This window comes from Equus asinus, chromosome 20 (assembly GCF_041296235.1).
Source record: "Equus asinus isolate D_3611 breed Donkey chromosome 20, EquAss-T2T_v2, whole genome shotgun sequence".
Classification (NCBI taxonomy): domain Eukaryota; kingdom Metazoa; phylum Chordata; class Mammalia; order Perissodactyla; family Equidae; genus Equus; species Equus asinus.
This window is the reverse complement of record NC_091809.1, coordinates 82,570,087-82,583,858: the sequence shown is the minus strand read 5'-3', so window position 1 is coordinate 82,583,858 and position 13,772 is coordinate 82,570,087.

Below are 13,772 nucleotides of genomic sequence, written 5' to 3'. Positions count from 1 at the left end.
GTGATGAGAATTCTGGAGAGAAGAGGGAAAAGAGAGGCAAGAAAATAATCGGAGAAGTAATAGAAAAATATTTCTGAACAGCAACCCAAAAAAAAAAAGAGATGAGTCTTTGGATTAAAAGTGCCCATTGAATGCTGGGCAGAATCAAAGAAAAGAACGTGCCTTCCTCCGGCCTCGTGAGGTTTCAGAAAGCCTAAAGCTTCTGGAAACTGAAAGCAAATAAACAGATTATCAATAAGGGAATAAAGATCAAATTAGCATAGGGCTTCTCTGAAGATAGAAACTATGAAATAAGGGCCTGCAAAGTTCTGAAGGAAAATGTTCTTGAAGCAGCCAAACTCAAAAACAAGTGTGGGGGCAAAGTCGACTTGTGAGGATGAATAAAGTTCAGTTCCCATGCACTCTTGCTGAAAAGAATTACTTGAGCTTCTGCTCCAGGAAAACACAAAAGGAAAGATATAATGGGGTGCTTTTTTAAAATTGTTTTATTGTTTGTATACATACTTCCCTTTTTTTTTCCAGGGAAGATTAGCCCTGAGCTACCATCTGTGCCCATCTTCCTCTACTTTATGTGTGGGATGTCTACCGCAGCGTGGCTTGATAAGCGGTACATAGGTCCATGCCCGGGATCAGAACTGGCAAACCCAGGCTGCCGACCCAGAGTGTGCAAACGTAACCACTGTGCCACTGGGTGGGCCCCGTATACATACTTCTGAGTGCAAATTACTTTCATCTAAGTCATGTGAGACATTCTTGGTAACATTAATATTGGCTGATTCAGAAAAAATTTCACTTCATCAATAAACACCACAAAATCAGGCTTTTATGTTATGCTTTTATTGTATATAGTTTGTTTTCATTTCTTTCTTTTTTTTTCCAATTATTTTATTGAGGTCATAATGGTTTACAACATTGTGTAATTTCAGGTGTACATTATTATTTATCAGTTTCTGTATAGACTGCGTCATGCTCACCACCAATCTTCCAATTTTTATCCATCACCGCATATATGTGCCCCTTTACCTCTTTCACTCCCCACCCCCGTAACCACTAATCTGTTCTGTTTATCTGTGTACTTATTTATCTTCCACATGTGAGTGAAATCATGCAGTGTTTGTCTTTCTCTGTCTGGCTTATTTTGCTTAACATAATACCTTCAAGGTCCATCCATGTTGTTGCAAATAGGACGATTTTGTCTTTTTTGTGGCTGAGTAGTATTCCGTTGTGTATATATATATATATATATATATATATATATATATATATATACCATATGTTCTTTATCCAATCATCAGTCAATGGGCACTTGGGTGCTTCCTCATCCTGGCTATTGTGAATAGTGCTGTAATGAACATAGGGGTGCAGAAGTCTCTGAATTGTTGATTTCATGTTCTTTGGATAAATACCCAATAGTGGGGTAGCTGGATCATATGGTATTTTTATTTTTAATTTTTTGAGAAATCTCCATACTGTTTTCCATAGTGGCTGCACCAGTTTGCATTGCCCACAGCAGTGTATGAGGGTTCTCTTAGCTCTACATCCGCTCTAATGTTGGTTATTCTTTTATAATGTAGTGCTTTGACTCTCAAAGCATAGTTCCAGTAGTAGCATCTGGCAATGTGTTAGAAATGCAAATGCTCAGGCCCCATCCCTAACCTATTAAATCAGAAACTCTGGGGATGAGGCCCAGTGATCTGTGTTTTAACAAGTTTGAGAATTAATTGGGACTGTGGATGGTGCTCCCAAGTCCCCTTCGCCAGTCTGGTGTAGCCATCACCCTGCAGCTGTGAGCTGCTGCACAAAATGCCCTCCTGTCTCAAGTGGGGACAAACTCCAGAGTCTCCGTGGGACGAGGCTGAAGTTAGTCTCCAGCCAAGAAGACCTCTTTGCTTAGCTTTCTTCCCCTGCTCTATCCTGGTGACAGAGATTAACTGAGGGAGTGGTCTCAAGTCACCAGAATCTTTGTCTCAGGCTCTGCTTCTGGGGAGCCAGACCTAAGACACATAGTGTCCAAGAAACAATAGAACTAAGCCAGACACATATTGAAAAGAAATCCCAGGTGCTAACACTTTGCCTAGAAGTATTTGGTTTAAATTAGAACAGGAAAACAGAAGGATCTGATAGCAATGTCTTAAAAATGTCTTCAAGAATGAAGTGGATTCCAGGCAATAGATAGAACAATTAAGCTAGAAGCTCTTAGTCATATGGTAAAGAAGGCATATGTTTCTTCTCTCAGGAAGGAACAGAAAAAGTGCCAAGAAACTTCAGGAAAAATGCAAAACTGTACCAGAAAATTGTGATTCAAATATAAAGTAAACTAAAATGTGGCACGATTTTAAGTAATTGATGACATCTAAGGAAAGAGAAGTATTTAATCTTTTTTTTAATTTTTTTTTTTTGAGGACGATTAGGCCTGAGCTAACATCTGCTGCCAATCCTCCTCTTTTTGCTGAGGAAGACTGGCCCTGAGCTAACATCCATGCCCATCTTCCTCTACTTTATACGTGGGACGCCTGCCACAGCATGGTGTGCCAAGCAGGTGCCATGTCTGCACCCGGGATCCAAACCAGCGAACCCTGGGCCGCCGAGAAGAGGAACGTGCAAATTTAACCACTGTGCCACTGAGCCGGCCCCGAGAAGTATTTAATCTTAACATGTGAAATATTCTATTTTTATTATGGAAAAATTAAACATTTGCAGAGGAAGGAAGAACAGCAAAATGAGCCCCATGTACCCATCACTCAGCTTCGATGGTTATCAAGATCTGCTCAATCTCAAATCTCTAGTCAGTTTTCAAATTTTCCTAAATGTCTCGTGTTTTTTTTCCCTTTTCACAGTCGGTTTGTTTGAACCCGGATCCAGACAAGGTGCACAGACTGCATCTAGTTGCTGTGTCTCCAGGTTACAGAGGAAGGCTCCACTTTGGACGGCACCTTTTAGCGACTTATAACGACCTTTCTTTCTCTGCTGATCCAGTCACCCTCTAAAATCTTCAGAGATTGTTTTGTTCCTGCTTTAAGGCCAAATCCCTTGTCTTAATCACTATTGTCCCCTGAAATAACCACTGGGCAGTCTTCGAGTTCAGTGTTCTTCAAGCTCTCCCAAATCTTTAGTTTCTTTAGAGTTATAAGAATGGGGCCGGCCCCGTGGCCGAGTGGTTAAGTTCGGGCGCTCTGCTTCGGGGGCCCAGGGTTTCACTGGTTTGTATCCTGGGCACAGACATGGCACTGCTCATTAGGCCACGTTGAGGCAGCGTCCCACGTGCCACAACTAGAAGGACCCGCAACTAAAATATACAACTATGTACTTGGAGGATTTCGGGAGAAAAAGCAGGAAAAAAAAAGAAGAAGAAGAAGATTGGCAACAGTTGTTAGCTCAGGTGCCAATCTTAAAAAAAGAAAAAAAGAATCTCCAACGTCTTTTGGTCTTAAAGGACCTTTTCTTGATGGTCCAGTCTATATAGAAATTTGGAGTCGCTCATTCGAGCATAAACGCTGAAGCAGGTGTCCAATGTCCAGAAATCTTCTGAACTTTTCTGTTTACCAAAGTTTAAGAGCGCCCCTGAATAGATAATGACATAAAGAGATGGAAAGAGATTCCATGCACATGGATCAGAAGAATAAACACAGTTAAAATGTCCATACTACCCAAAGCAATCTGCAGATTCAATGCAATCCCTATCAGAATCCCAAGGAAATTCTTCACAGAAATAGAACAAAGAATGCTAAAATTCATTTGGGGCAAAGACCCCAAATTGCTAAAGCAATCCTAAGAAAAAAGAACAAAGCTGGAGGCATCACAATCCCTGACTTCAAAATGTACTACAAAGCCACAGTGATTAAAACAACATGGTATTGGTACAAAAACAGACACACACATCAATGAAACAGAACTGATAGCCCAGAAATAAAACCGCACATCTACAGACAACCAATCTTCAACAAAGGTGCCAAGGACATACAAGAGAGAAAAGATAGTCTCTTCAATAGATGGTGTTATGAAATCTGGACAGCCTCTTGCAAAAGAATGAACATAGACCGTTATCTTATGCCATACACAAAAATAAACTCAAAATAGATCAAAGACTTGAAGTCCTGAAACCATAACACTCCTGGAAGATACTATAGGTAGTACGTTCTTTGACATCAAACTTAAAAGGATCTTTTTGAATACCATGTCTTCTCAGACAAGGAAACAAAAGAAAAAATAAACAAGTGAGAGTTCATCAGACTAATGAACTTCTGCAAGGCAAAAGAAACTAGGATCAACACAAAAAGACAACCCACCAATTGGGAGAAAATATTTGCAAACAATTTATCCAATAAAGGGTTAATCTCCATAGTATATAAGGAACTCACACAACTGAACAACAAAATAACAAAACAGCCCGATCAAAAAACAGGCAGAGGGTATGAACAGACATTTTTCCAAAGAAGATATACAGATGGCCAATAAACACAAGAAAAGATGTTCAACATCACTAATCATCAGGGAAATGCAAATCAAAACTACACTAAGACACCACTTTACACCTGTTAAAATGGCTATGATCACTAAGACTAAAAATAACATATGTTGGAGAGGGTGTGCAGAGAAGGGAACCCTCAGACACTGCTGGTGGGAATGCAAACTGGTGCAGCCACTATGGAAAACAGTATGGAGATTCCTCAAAAAAAAAACCACACAACTAAAAATAGGGGGCCGGCCCGGTGGCGCAGCGGTTAAGTGCGCACGTTCCGCTTCGGCGGCCTGGGGTTCCTCGGTTTGGATCCTGCGTCTGGACACGGCACCGCTTGGCACGCCATGCTGTGGTAGATGTCCCACATATAAAGTAGAGGAAGGTGGGCGTGGATGTTAGCTCAGGGCCAGTCTTCCTTAGCAAAAAGAGGAAGATTGGCAGCAGCTGTTAGCTCAGAGTTAATCTTCCTCAAAAAAAAAAAAAACACTAAAAGTAGAACTACCATATGACCTAGCTATCCCACTACTGGGTATCTACCCAAAAACCCTGAAATCAACAATCCAAAGTAGCATATGTACCCCTATGGTCATTGCAGCACTGTTCACAATGGCCACGACATGGAAACAATCCAACTGATTGATAGAAACATGGACCGATGATTGGATAAAGAAGATGTGGTGTATATATATATATATACACCACATATATATATACACACACACAAAGGAATACTACTCAGCCATAAAAAAGACAAAATCATCCCATTTGCAACAACATGAATGGACCTGGAGGGAATTATGCTAAGCGAAATAAGCCAGACTGAGAAAGACAAACACCAGATGATTTCACTCATATGTGGAATATAAACAAACACATAGACAAAGAAAACAGTTCAGTGGCTACCAGGGGAAGTGGGGTGGGGGGTGGGCACAGGGGGTGAAGGGAACACTTATGTGGTGACAGACAAGAAACAATGCATAAGTGAAATTTCACAATGATATAAACTATTATGAACTCAAAAAAAAGAAACTGAAAAATAATAAAAGAGCGCCCCTGGTTACACAAGCTGTGGATCCTTGAGAGCCAGATGGAATTAAAGACATCCAGACAAGGCTGTGATTTATATGTGAACTTCTCAGAAAATCCAGAAAGTTTAGCTTAGGAGCTAAAAGGTGTTTGGAGCTGCAGCCACAAAAGACCCTCAGGAAGGCTCTGCAGCCATGGATCCTGGGGTTTTGTTATAAAGAGCCCACCTGACCCTGACGGTGAAGATGAACGAGGCGGCCTGGCCTGGGGCGCACCAATCGCCATCATGGAGTTTTCTTCCTCTGGCCCCGCCCTGGGTCATAGGTTCTGGACTTTATTACCCCTTCCCCCCTCTTTATCTAGCGGCTGGTTATAGGACAGGCGGGGCTGGAACACAAGATGGAGGGAGCTTTGATCTTAGCTGCCCGAGACCTGGCAGCCAACAAGTCGTCAGGCCAGAGTTTGAACTCACGGCAGTCTGCTTCCATATGTTCCCCGCTTCTCCTTCCTCCCTACTCCCATGGGAGCTGGGAGCCAAGAGAGAAGTCCTAATGTGACCTGGGTGTTCCCCGAGGGCCCCAACGGGAATCAGAACAGCCAAGTTTCCTGCAGTTAAACAGTTGACTCAGACAAATATCAACAGACACTCCCAGAAACATGAAACCAAAAGTCTACCAACCAACCAACAGAAATGGTCCTTTTGACAGGTGAGGGAAAATCAGAGAACTAGTCAAGTCAACCCCTTCACTGTTGCCTTAGAGGCCTGGGGGACTCAAACATTTACCAGCTAATTTTGGGGTGGGGGGGAGGGATATATTGAATATGCCAGACCCTGAGTCCCTGCCCTTAAGGAAACTTGCTGGGCGCTCTCTCCCTGTGAGTGACGAACCCCTGATGGCAGGACGATTTTCATCGTGTTTCATCATCTGTTCTCCTTGCCAGCACAAGGCGAGGCACAAAGGAAACAGTCCGTGAATGAATTTCCTTCTTGAAAGTTAGTCCCTTCTCTCTGCCACCCGATAGTTCTTCAACTATTTAGTGATTTTGTAAATTATTAGAAAAGAGAAGACTGTAGTCAGGGAAGGGAATTTAGAGGCGAAATGACGCATGCTGCTTAGCAGACAATTTTTTTTTTTTTTTGAGGAAGATTAGCCCTGAGCTAACATCTGCTGCCAATCTTCCTCTTTTTGCTGGGGAAGACTGGCCCTGAGCTAACATCTGTGCCCATCTTCCTCTCCTTTATATGTGGGGCGCCTACCACAGCATGGCGTGCCAAGCAGTGCCATGTCCACACCTGGGATCCGAACCAGGGAACCCTGGGCCGCCAAAGCGGAACATGCGCACTTAACCGCTGCACCACCAGGCTAGCCCCAGCAGACAAATTTCTTTAAATGCCTTCCTGGGGAAAGTAAGGGAAGCAGAGGGAGAGGACTCCAGCCTTAGAACAGCACCCCTGTGTCTCCTGAGAGAAAGTCTTTCCGTCTCCCAAGGGACTGTGGGGCCGGCGGAGACCACGTGCTGCGTTCAAGCATCTCTAGGGATCCAGAGCCCTGAGGTTGGGAAGGAGGCCGACTTTGGGATGGCCATCAGGAGCACATCTTCAGGCTTCCAGGAACGGTTCATTCATTCATTCATTCAGCATGTACTTATTGATCACCTACTGTGTCCCCTTGTTTGAAACACTAAGGCTACAGCTATGAATAAAAGTTAAAAAATTCCTGCCCTGTCATGGAGCTTACATCCTAGTCGGCAGAGCAGGGAAAAAATTAACCAGATGAAATTATAAATGCATTTCCCCCTTGACCCAGCACCCCCGCTTCTGGGATGGCTGGACCTTTGCCTAGGGCTTCATCGGCACAGTGAGAAAGGAGGGAGGCTCAGGTTATTGACTGCAGCACTATTTGTAACAGCAAACACACAACCTGGAATCTTGAGCCATGTGAACATACGATCCATTCAAATCAAAACAAAAAAATTTTTAAACTTAATATAGGTTTTATTAGATGATGATAAATGTGTTATGGAGAAAAATAAAGTAAGGGAGGGGACTGGGTAATACTGGGAGGGGGTGTTGCTATTTTAAATTGATTTTCAGGGAAGGCCTAAGGGAGAAGATAACATTTGAGGAAAGACCTGAAGGAGGTGAGGATGTACTGGAGGAGTGTTCCAGGCAGAGGGAACAGCAGGTGCAAAGGCCCTGAGGTGGGAGCCCCTGGCCGTCCAAGGAACAGCAAGGACTCCAGTTGGGTTGGAGCAGAGTTGGGCGGGGGCAGAAGGTGTTCCACCCCAGGCACTCTGAGTCTGATGGGCTGCAGCTATGGGGGCCTCATGGCCCTGGGAGACTCCCTTCTCATTCTGGCATCCCCAGTTCTTTCAAACATTTCCCCAAATGACACCTGGTCCTCCCCTGGATCTTCTCTGTCCCTGAATGTTCGTCCTAAAGAGTGATGCCCAGAACTGCGCTGGCTGGGGTCCTCAGTGCCTTCCAGTGCCCTCTCCAGCCTGCCCGCCTCTCAGCAGTGCTGGTTGCTGCCCACCGCCTCCTCCCGGGAACTCTCTTCTCCACTGGCCCTCCCAACGGCAACCCCTACCTACCTCTCTGACCATTGCTTCTAAGTGTCCCTCACTGTCCCTAAACACGGGGGCTCCCAGGCTCTGTTCTCGCCCTCTTCTCTCTCTCTCACCAACTCTCACCCTCCTGCCCTCCTCCAGGGCTCCTGCCCACATTTCTCTCCCGAACCCAGACCCACAGTCCTTCTGCCCCCTGGCCATCTGCCCTGAATGTCTCAGGCACCTTGGACTCCTCATAGGTCCAGAGCTGGACTCGCCGCCCGCTGATCACCCTCTGCCCCCAGGCCAGTCAGGCTGGTCCTCTGCATGCCCTCTCCCAGATGCGCTGACCATGCTCCCTGCCCGCACCTTCCACCCCTGCCCCCCTGAGCAGGTATGGAACCAGCCCCGCCTCGTGGCTGATGCCTCCCCAGCACCTAGCACAGCGCCTGGCACCCAGTGAGAGTTCCGTAAGGAAACTTTACCAAACGACTGAACAGTCTCATCCACTGCCTCCAGCTTCTGAATCTGCTCCCCTCTCCCAGAGACCCCTGCCAGCCCAGTGGGCCCCCCACCCCTGGCCCCACCTCCCCGAGCCCCGAGTTGGGGAGGCCCCGTGAGCCAGCCCTCAAAGCTCTCCCAGACTCCACGGGTGCTTCTTGGGGAGACTCAGACTTCCAGCTTTTGGGGATGTAAGTGAAACAGAACATTGTGTGAGTCTGAGGTATTCAACGTGACGACTCGGTATGTGCGTAGACTGTAAAGTGGGTGCCACAGTAAGATTAGCTAACACATATCACTTCAATCGCTACATTTGTGAGTATATGGTGAGAACTTTTAAGATCCGCTCTCTCAGCAACTTGCAAGAATACAATACAGAATTTTTAACTGTGGTCCCCACGCTGCACGTTACATTCCCAGGACTTATTCACCTCATAACCAACTGGAAGTCTGTACCCTTTGACCACCGTCTCTCATGCCCCCCACCCCTCAGCCTTTGGCGACCATCAATCTACTCTCCGTTTCTATGAGTTCAGGGTTTTTTTTTAGATTACACATATAAATAAGATCACACAATATTGGTCTTTCTCTGTCTAACTTATGTCACTTAGCATAATGCCCTCAAAGTTCATTCATGTTTTTTCCAAATGGCAGAATTTCTTTCTTTTTTTATGGCTGAATAATATTCCATTCCACACCACATTGTCTTCTCTCTTTCTTTCTTTCTTTCTTTCTTTCTCTCTCTCTCTCTCTCTCTTTCTTTCTTTCTTTCTGTGAGGAAGATTGGCCCTGAGCTAACATCTGTTGCCAATCTTCCACTTTGTTGTTTTCCTCCCCAAAGCCCCAGTACATAGTTATATATCCTGCTTGTAGGTCATTCTAGGTCTACTATGTGGGATGCCGCCACAGCATGGCTAGGTGAGCGGTGTGTAGGTTGGTGCCCAGGATCCCAACCAACAAACCACTGGCTCCCGACGCAGAGTGTGCAAACTTAACCACTCAGCCACAGGGCTGGCCCTACACCACGTTTTCTTTATTCATTATCTATCAATGGACCCTTAGGTTGCTTCCACGTCTTGGCTATTGTGAATAATGCTGCAGTGAACATGAAGGTACAGATATCTCTTCAAGGTAGTGTTTTCATTTCCTTCAGATAAATACCCAGAAGTGGAATTTCTGGATCGTATGGTATTTCTATTATTTAGTTTTTTGAGGAATCTCCATACTGTTTTCCATAGTGGCTGCACCAGTTTGCATTCCTATCAACAGAGCACAAGGGTTCCCTTTCTCCCCGTCCTCACCAACACTGGTTATCTCTCGCCTTTTTGATGATAGCCATTCTGACAGGGGTGAAGTGACATCTCATTGTGGTTTTGATTTGCATTATAGTTTTGATAAGAGACATTGAGCATCTTTTCATATATCTCTTGGCCATTTGTATGTCATCTTTGGAAAAATGTTATGACTAAGACGAGTATCTTCAGGTGTTCATTTTTTATTTTTAATGAATTAAAAAGTTGATATACATGCTCACCATACAACATTCAAAAAGGGTAGTCAGTGAAAAGTCAGCCCCCTTCCAGAGACCACGTCCAGAAGAGTTTCTGGCATTTCCTTCCAGAGATATTCAATGGGCATACAAGCACTTACACATATTGCCTTTCTTTTTAGTTTTTACACAATTCATAACATTTTCCACTCTCTTCTGTGCTTTGCTCTTTTTTTTACAAACCTTACAAAGTGGTTCACCCCGCTGTGCATGGAGGCACGTGGCTCAGGCTTTCACTGTATCCCGTCTGTTACAATTTGTTTAAACAGTTCCCAGCGGGCATTTTGGTGGCTTCCAATCTTTTGCTACAAAGAACATCTTGTGCACATATAACTTCTACATACGGGAATGTATTTGTAGGTAATTCCCTAGAAGTGGAATTGCTGGGTCAAAGAGCAAGGCTGTGTAAAGCGTTTTAGGCTATAACCAAATTGCCTTCCACATCAATTTACTGACTGTCATTTCATGAGAGTAAATAAACTATCTTATTTTTTAATTCAGAGAAAAATATAGCAGTCGTTGCCTTTGCTGATAAGAAACCATGATTTATAAAACATCTACTACGTGTCAGGAACTTTGCACATCCTGCCCAAAGCACTCATCACACCTTGGAGGTACAGCAAATAAGCCTTTGTTTAAGGCGCCCCCGACAGAGGTGGAAGAGGCGAAAATCTACCCTCGGCCTGTGCGGCTCCCTGCCCTGGGCTCGGGCCTGGGGCTTGTCACCAGGCAGGAGGCTGACACCCTGGTATGAGGAACCGGATTCCAGCATAACTCACAGCGACATCACATGACAGGTGACAGGAGGCCTGAACCAAGTGCCTGGGAATGCAGGCCTGGGAGCACACGGCGGGTGAGCGTGGGACCAGGATGGCTGAAACGGCGTCACTGAGAGGAGAGCTTTTAGGGTGAGGCCTAAGGGTTGAAGGAATAGATTTTGCTGCTGAAAAGGAGAAGAGGGTGGGCTGGGCTGGGACTCTGCAGCCGGACAGTCTGGATTTGAACCTTCCTTCTGCCACTCCCCAGCTGTGTGACCTGTCTCCTCATCTGTAAAATACAGAATCTAACTCATAAAGTTGGTGTGGAAATTAAGCGCATTAAAGCACGTTCAAAATAAAAAAATCACCTACACTTTGCAAGCATCCAGTAAGCATTAGCCGTTTATCAGTGAATAACGAAATTGTTTTTAAAGGTCTTTTAATTGTAAACTTTTTCTTTATATTGTTTGAAAATGTTAGTTGGCAGACTAGTCATGACAGGATCCATTTGGCTGAAGGTGGCGGGAGGTGATGTCATAACAGCCCGATCCAGGGACCACAGACAAGGGTGTGGTCAGAGCAGCACCAGGCCCATCTGGCGGCACAGCAGCCGAAACAGTTCTCAGCAGTTTATATATTTTGCCAAATAATAATTGTGCAAACGTGTTGAAATGCAGTTTCGCAAATAGAGAATTTTAAGAGTTAGCGTTTATTTAGTTCTTACTGTGTGTCAAATACTTTTATAAGTATCTCATTTAATCCACACAACAAGCCTATTGGATAAGTACTATTACTATCCACATTTTACACATGAGGAAACTGAGGCACTGAGAGAGCTTCAGGCCATCTGGCCCAGGCCGCCACGGCCGGGATCCACACCAGGCTGGGTTAGACCAGCGCCTGCTCTCACCCCCTTGAGGACCCGCCTCTCTCGGTGGGAAACGGGACCTAGAACCAAGTGGTTGTTGTCTTCCCCGTCACTGTGCTCTTCTGAGGTGGAGCCATCGAAACTCTAGAACCTCCTCTAGCCTGAGCAGACCAGACTCCTCCAGTCTCAGACCAGAGGGGAACAGAGGGGACGGGGGAGCCACGAAAGGGTCCCAATCTGGGGCCTGACAGGCTGAGCTGCATTTTGGAAAGCAGCTGTGGTGTGGCGGAAGAGGGAGAGCAGTGCCCTGGCAGAGATACCTGCAGGAGGTGTTGTGGCCGAGGCGGGGTGGGGGGTCGGTGGGTCAAGGCTGGAGGCAGGGCCAGCAGAGGTCCTTGGCCTGACCTTCTCCCTGGGAAGCTACTGGAATCCTCATAAGGCCCTTGTCCGGCAGGAGGTACTTACCTGATGGAATTTTTTTTTTTTTAAGGAAGATTAGCCCTGAGCTAATATCCACTGCCAATCCTCCTCTTTTTATTGCTGAGGAAGATTGGCCCTGAGCTAACACCTATGCCCATCTTCCTCTATTTTTTTTTTATATGTGGGATGCTGCCACAGCACAGCTTGATGAGTGGTGTGCAGGTCTGCACCTGGGATACAAACTGGCGAACCCCATGCTGGTGAAGCACTCAAACTTAACCACTGCACCACTGGGCCAGCCCCACTTGATGGAAATTACATGTCTATAGTCACAAGTGCCTATTGAACCCTTGAAATGCGGCTGGTGCAAATTAAGAAGGGCTGTAAAAAGAAAATACACATGGGATTTCAAAGACTTTAAAAAAAGTAAGATATTTCAATAATTTATATATATATATATTTTGTTGTTGTTGTTGTTGTTGTTGTTGAGGAAGATTGGCCCTGAGCTAACGTCTGTTGCCAATCTTCCTCTTTTTGCTGAGGAAGATTAGCCTTGAGCTAGCATCTGTGCCAATCTTCCACTATTTTGTATGTGGGACACCCCCACAACATGGCTGCAACCAGTGGTGTGAGTCTGCACCAGGGAACTGAACCTGGGCTGCCTAAACAGAGCACGCTGAACTTAACCACTAGGCCACAAGGCTGGCACAGTAATTTTTATATTCATTATAAGTTGAAATGATAATGACTTTAGATATATGGGAGTAATTGAAAAATAGTAAAATTGATGTCACCTGTTCCTTTTTTTTAGGTGGCTACTAGAAAACTGGAAATTATGTATGTGGCTCACATTATCTTTCTATTAGACAGCGCAGGCCCATAACCTTCCTCCAGGCACGCCCCTCCCGCCCCCGTGGCGAGAAGCCGTGGGCTCGGTGCGGGGCTGGCAGGCAGACGTGGTCTCCGCCGGGCTCTTCCCCGGGTTCTCCGGACCACAGGCCCTCGGCCCGGGTTCCCAGCCCCGGCCGGGTCCGTCGTGCTCTGCCGCCCTCTGGCGGCTCCTTCTCCAAGCGGTACGGCTCTTCAGAGGCATCGAATCTTCGCGATGGGACCCAACTGGACGGGTATCCTGAAATACTTCGTGTTTCCAAACATTTATGTTGATTTAGTTAACTCAAAGTCGCTTTACAGAAAGAATTTAAAGAATCGTCCTGGTCCCTAGTTACTATCTTCTCAGCAGGTCTCCATACCCAGAAGATGTCTCAGGGATCTCCTCCCCAACGGTGGCTCCGGGTGGGTGGAAAATTATGTCACATCTGGAAAACGATACTGCCTAAGCCTTTAAATTCTTGGATGTTAGAAAGTAATTTTATTTAGGGGCTGGATTTTGGGTCTTAGAAGGGAGTTTCCTTTTATGGGTAAAATGGGTTAATAGGATGGTAAATAGGTCAAACAGCATGGTGAGGGTTACGAGGCAATGATGAGTACAAGGTCCTGACCACAGCGCCTGGTGCCTTATGAGTCTCAATATATGTGGCTATTAGGATGTGAAATTCCTTGTTGTTTACATAAGCAGTGATCTTTTAAGAGTGTTGTGGCTAGAGACACTCGTGCCCCTGCATGCTAGGACCCTTCTTGATG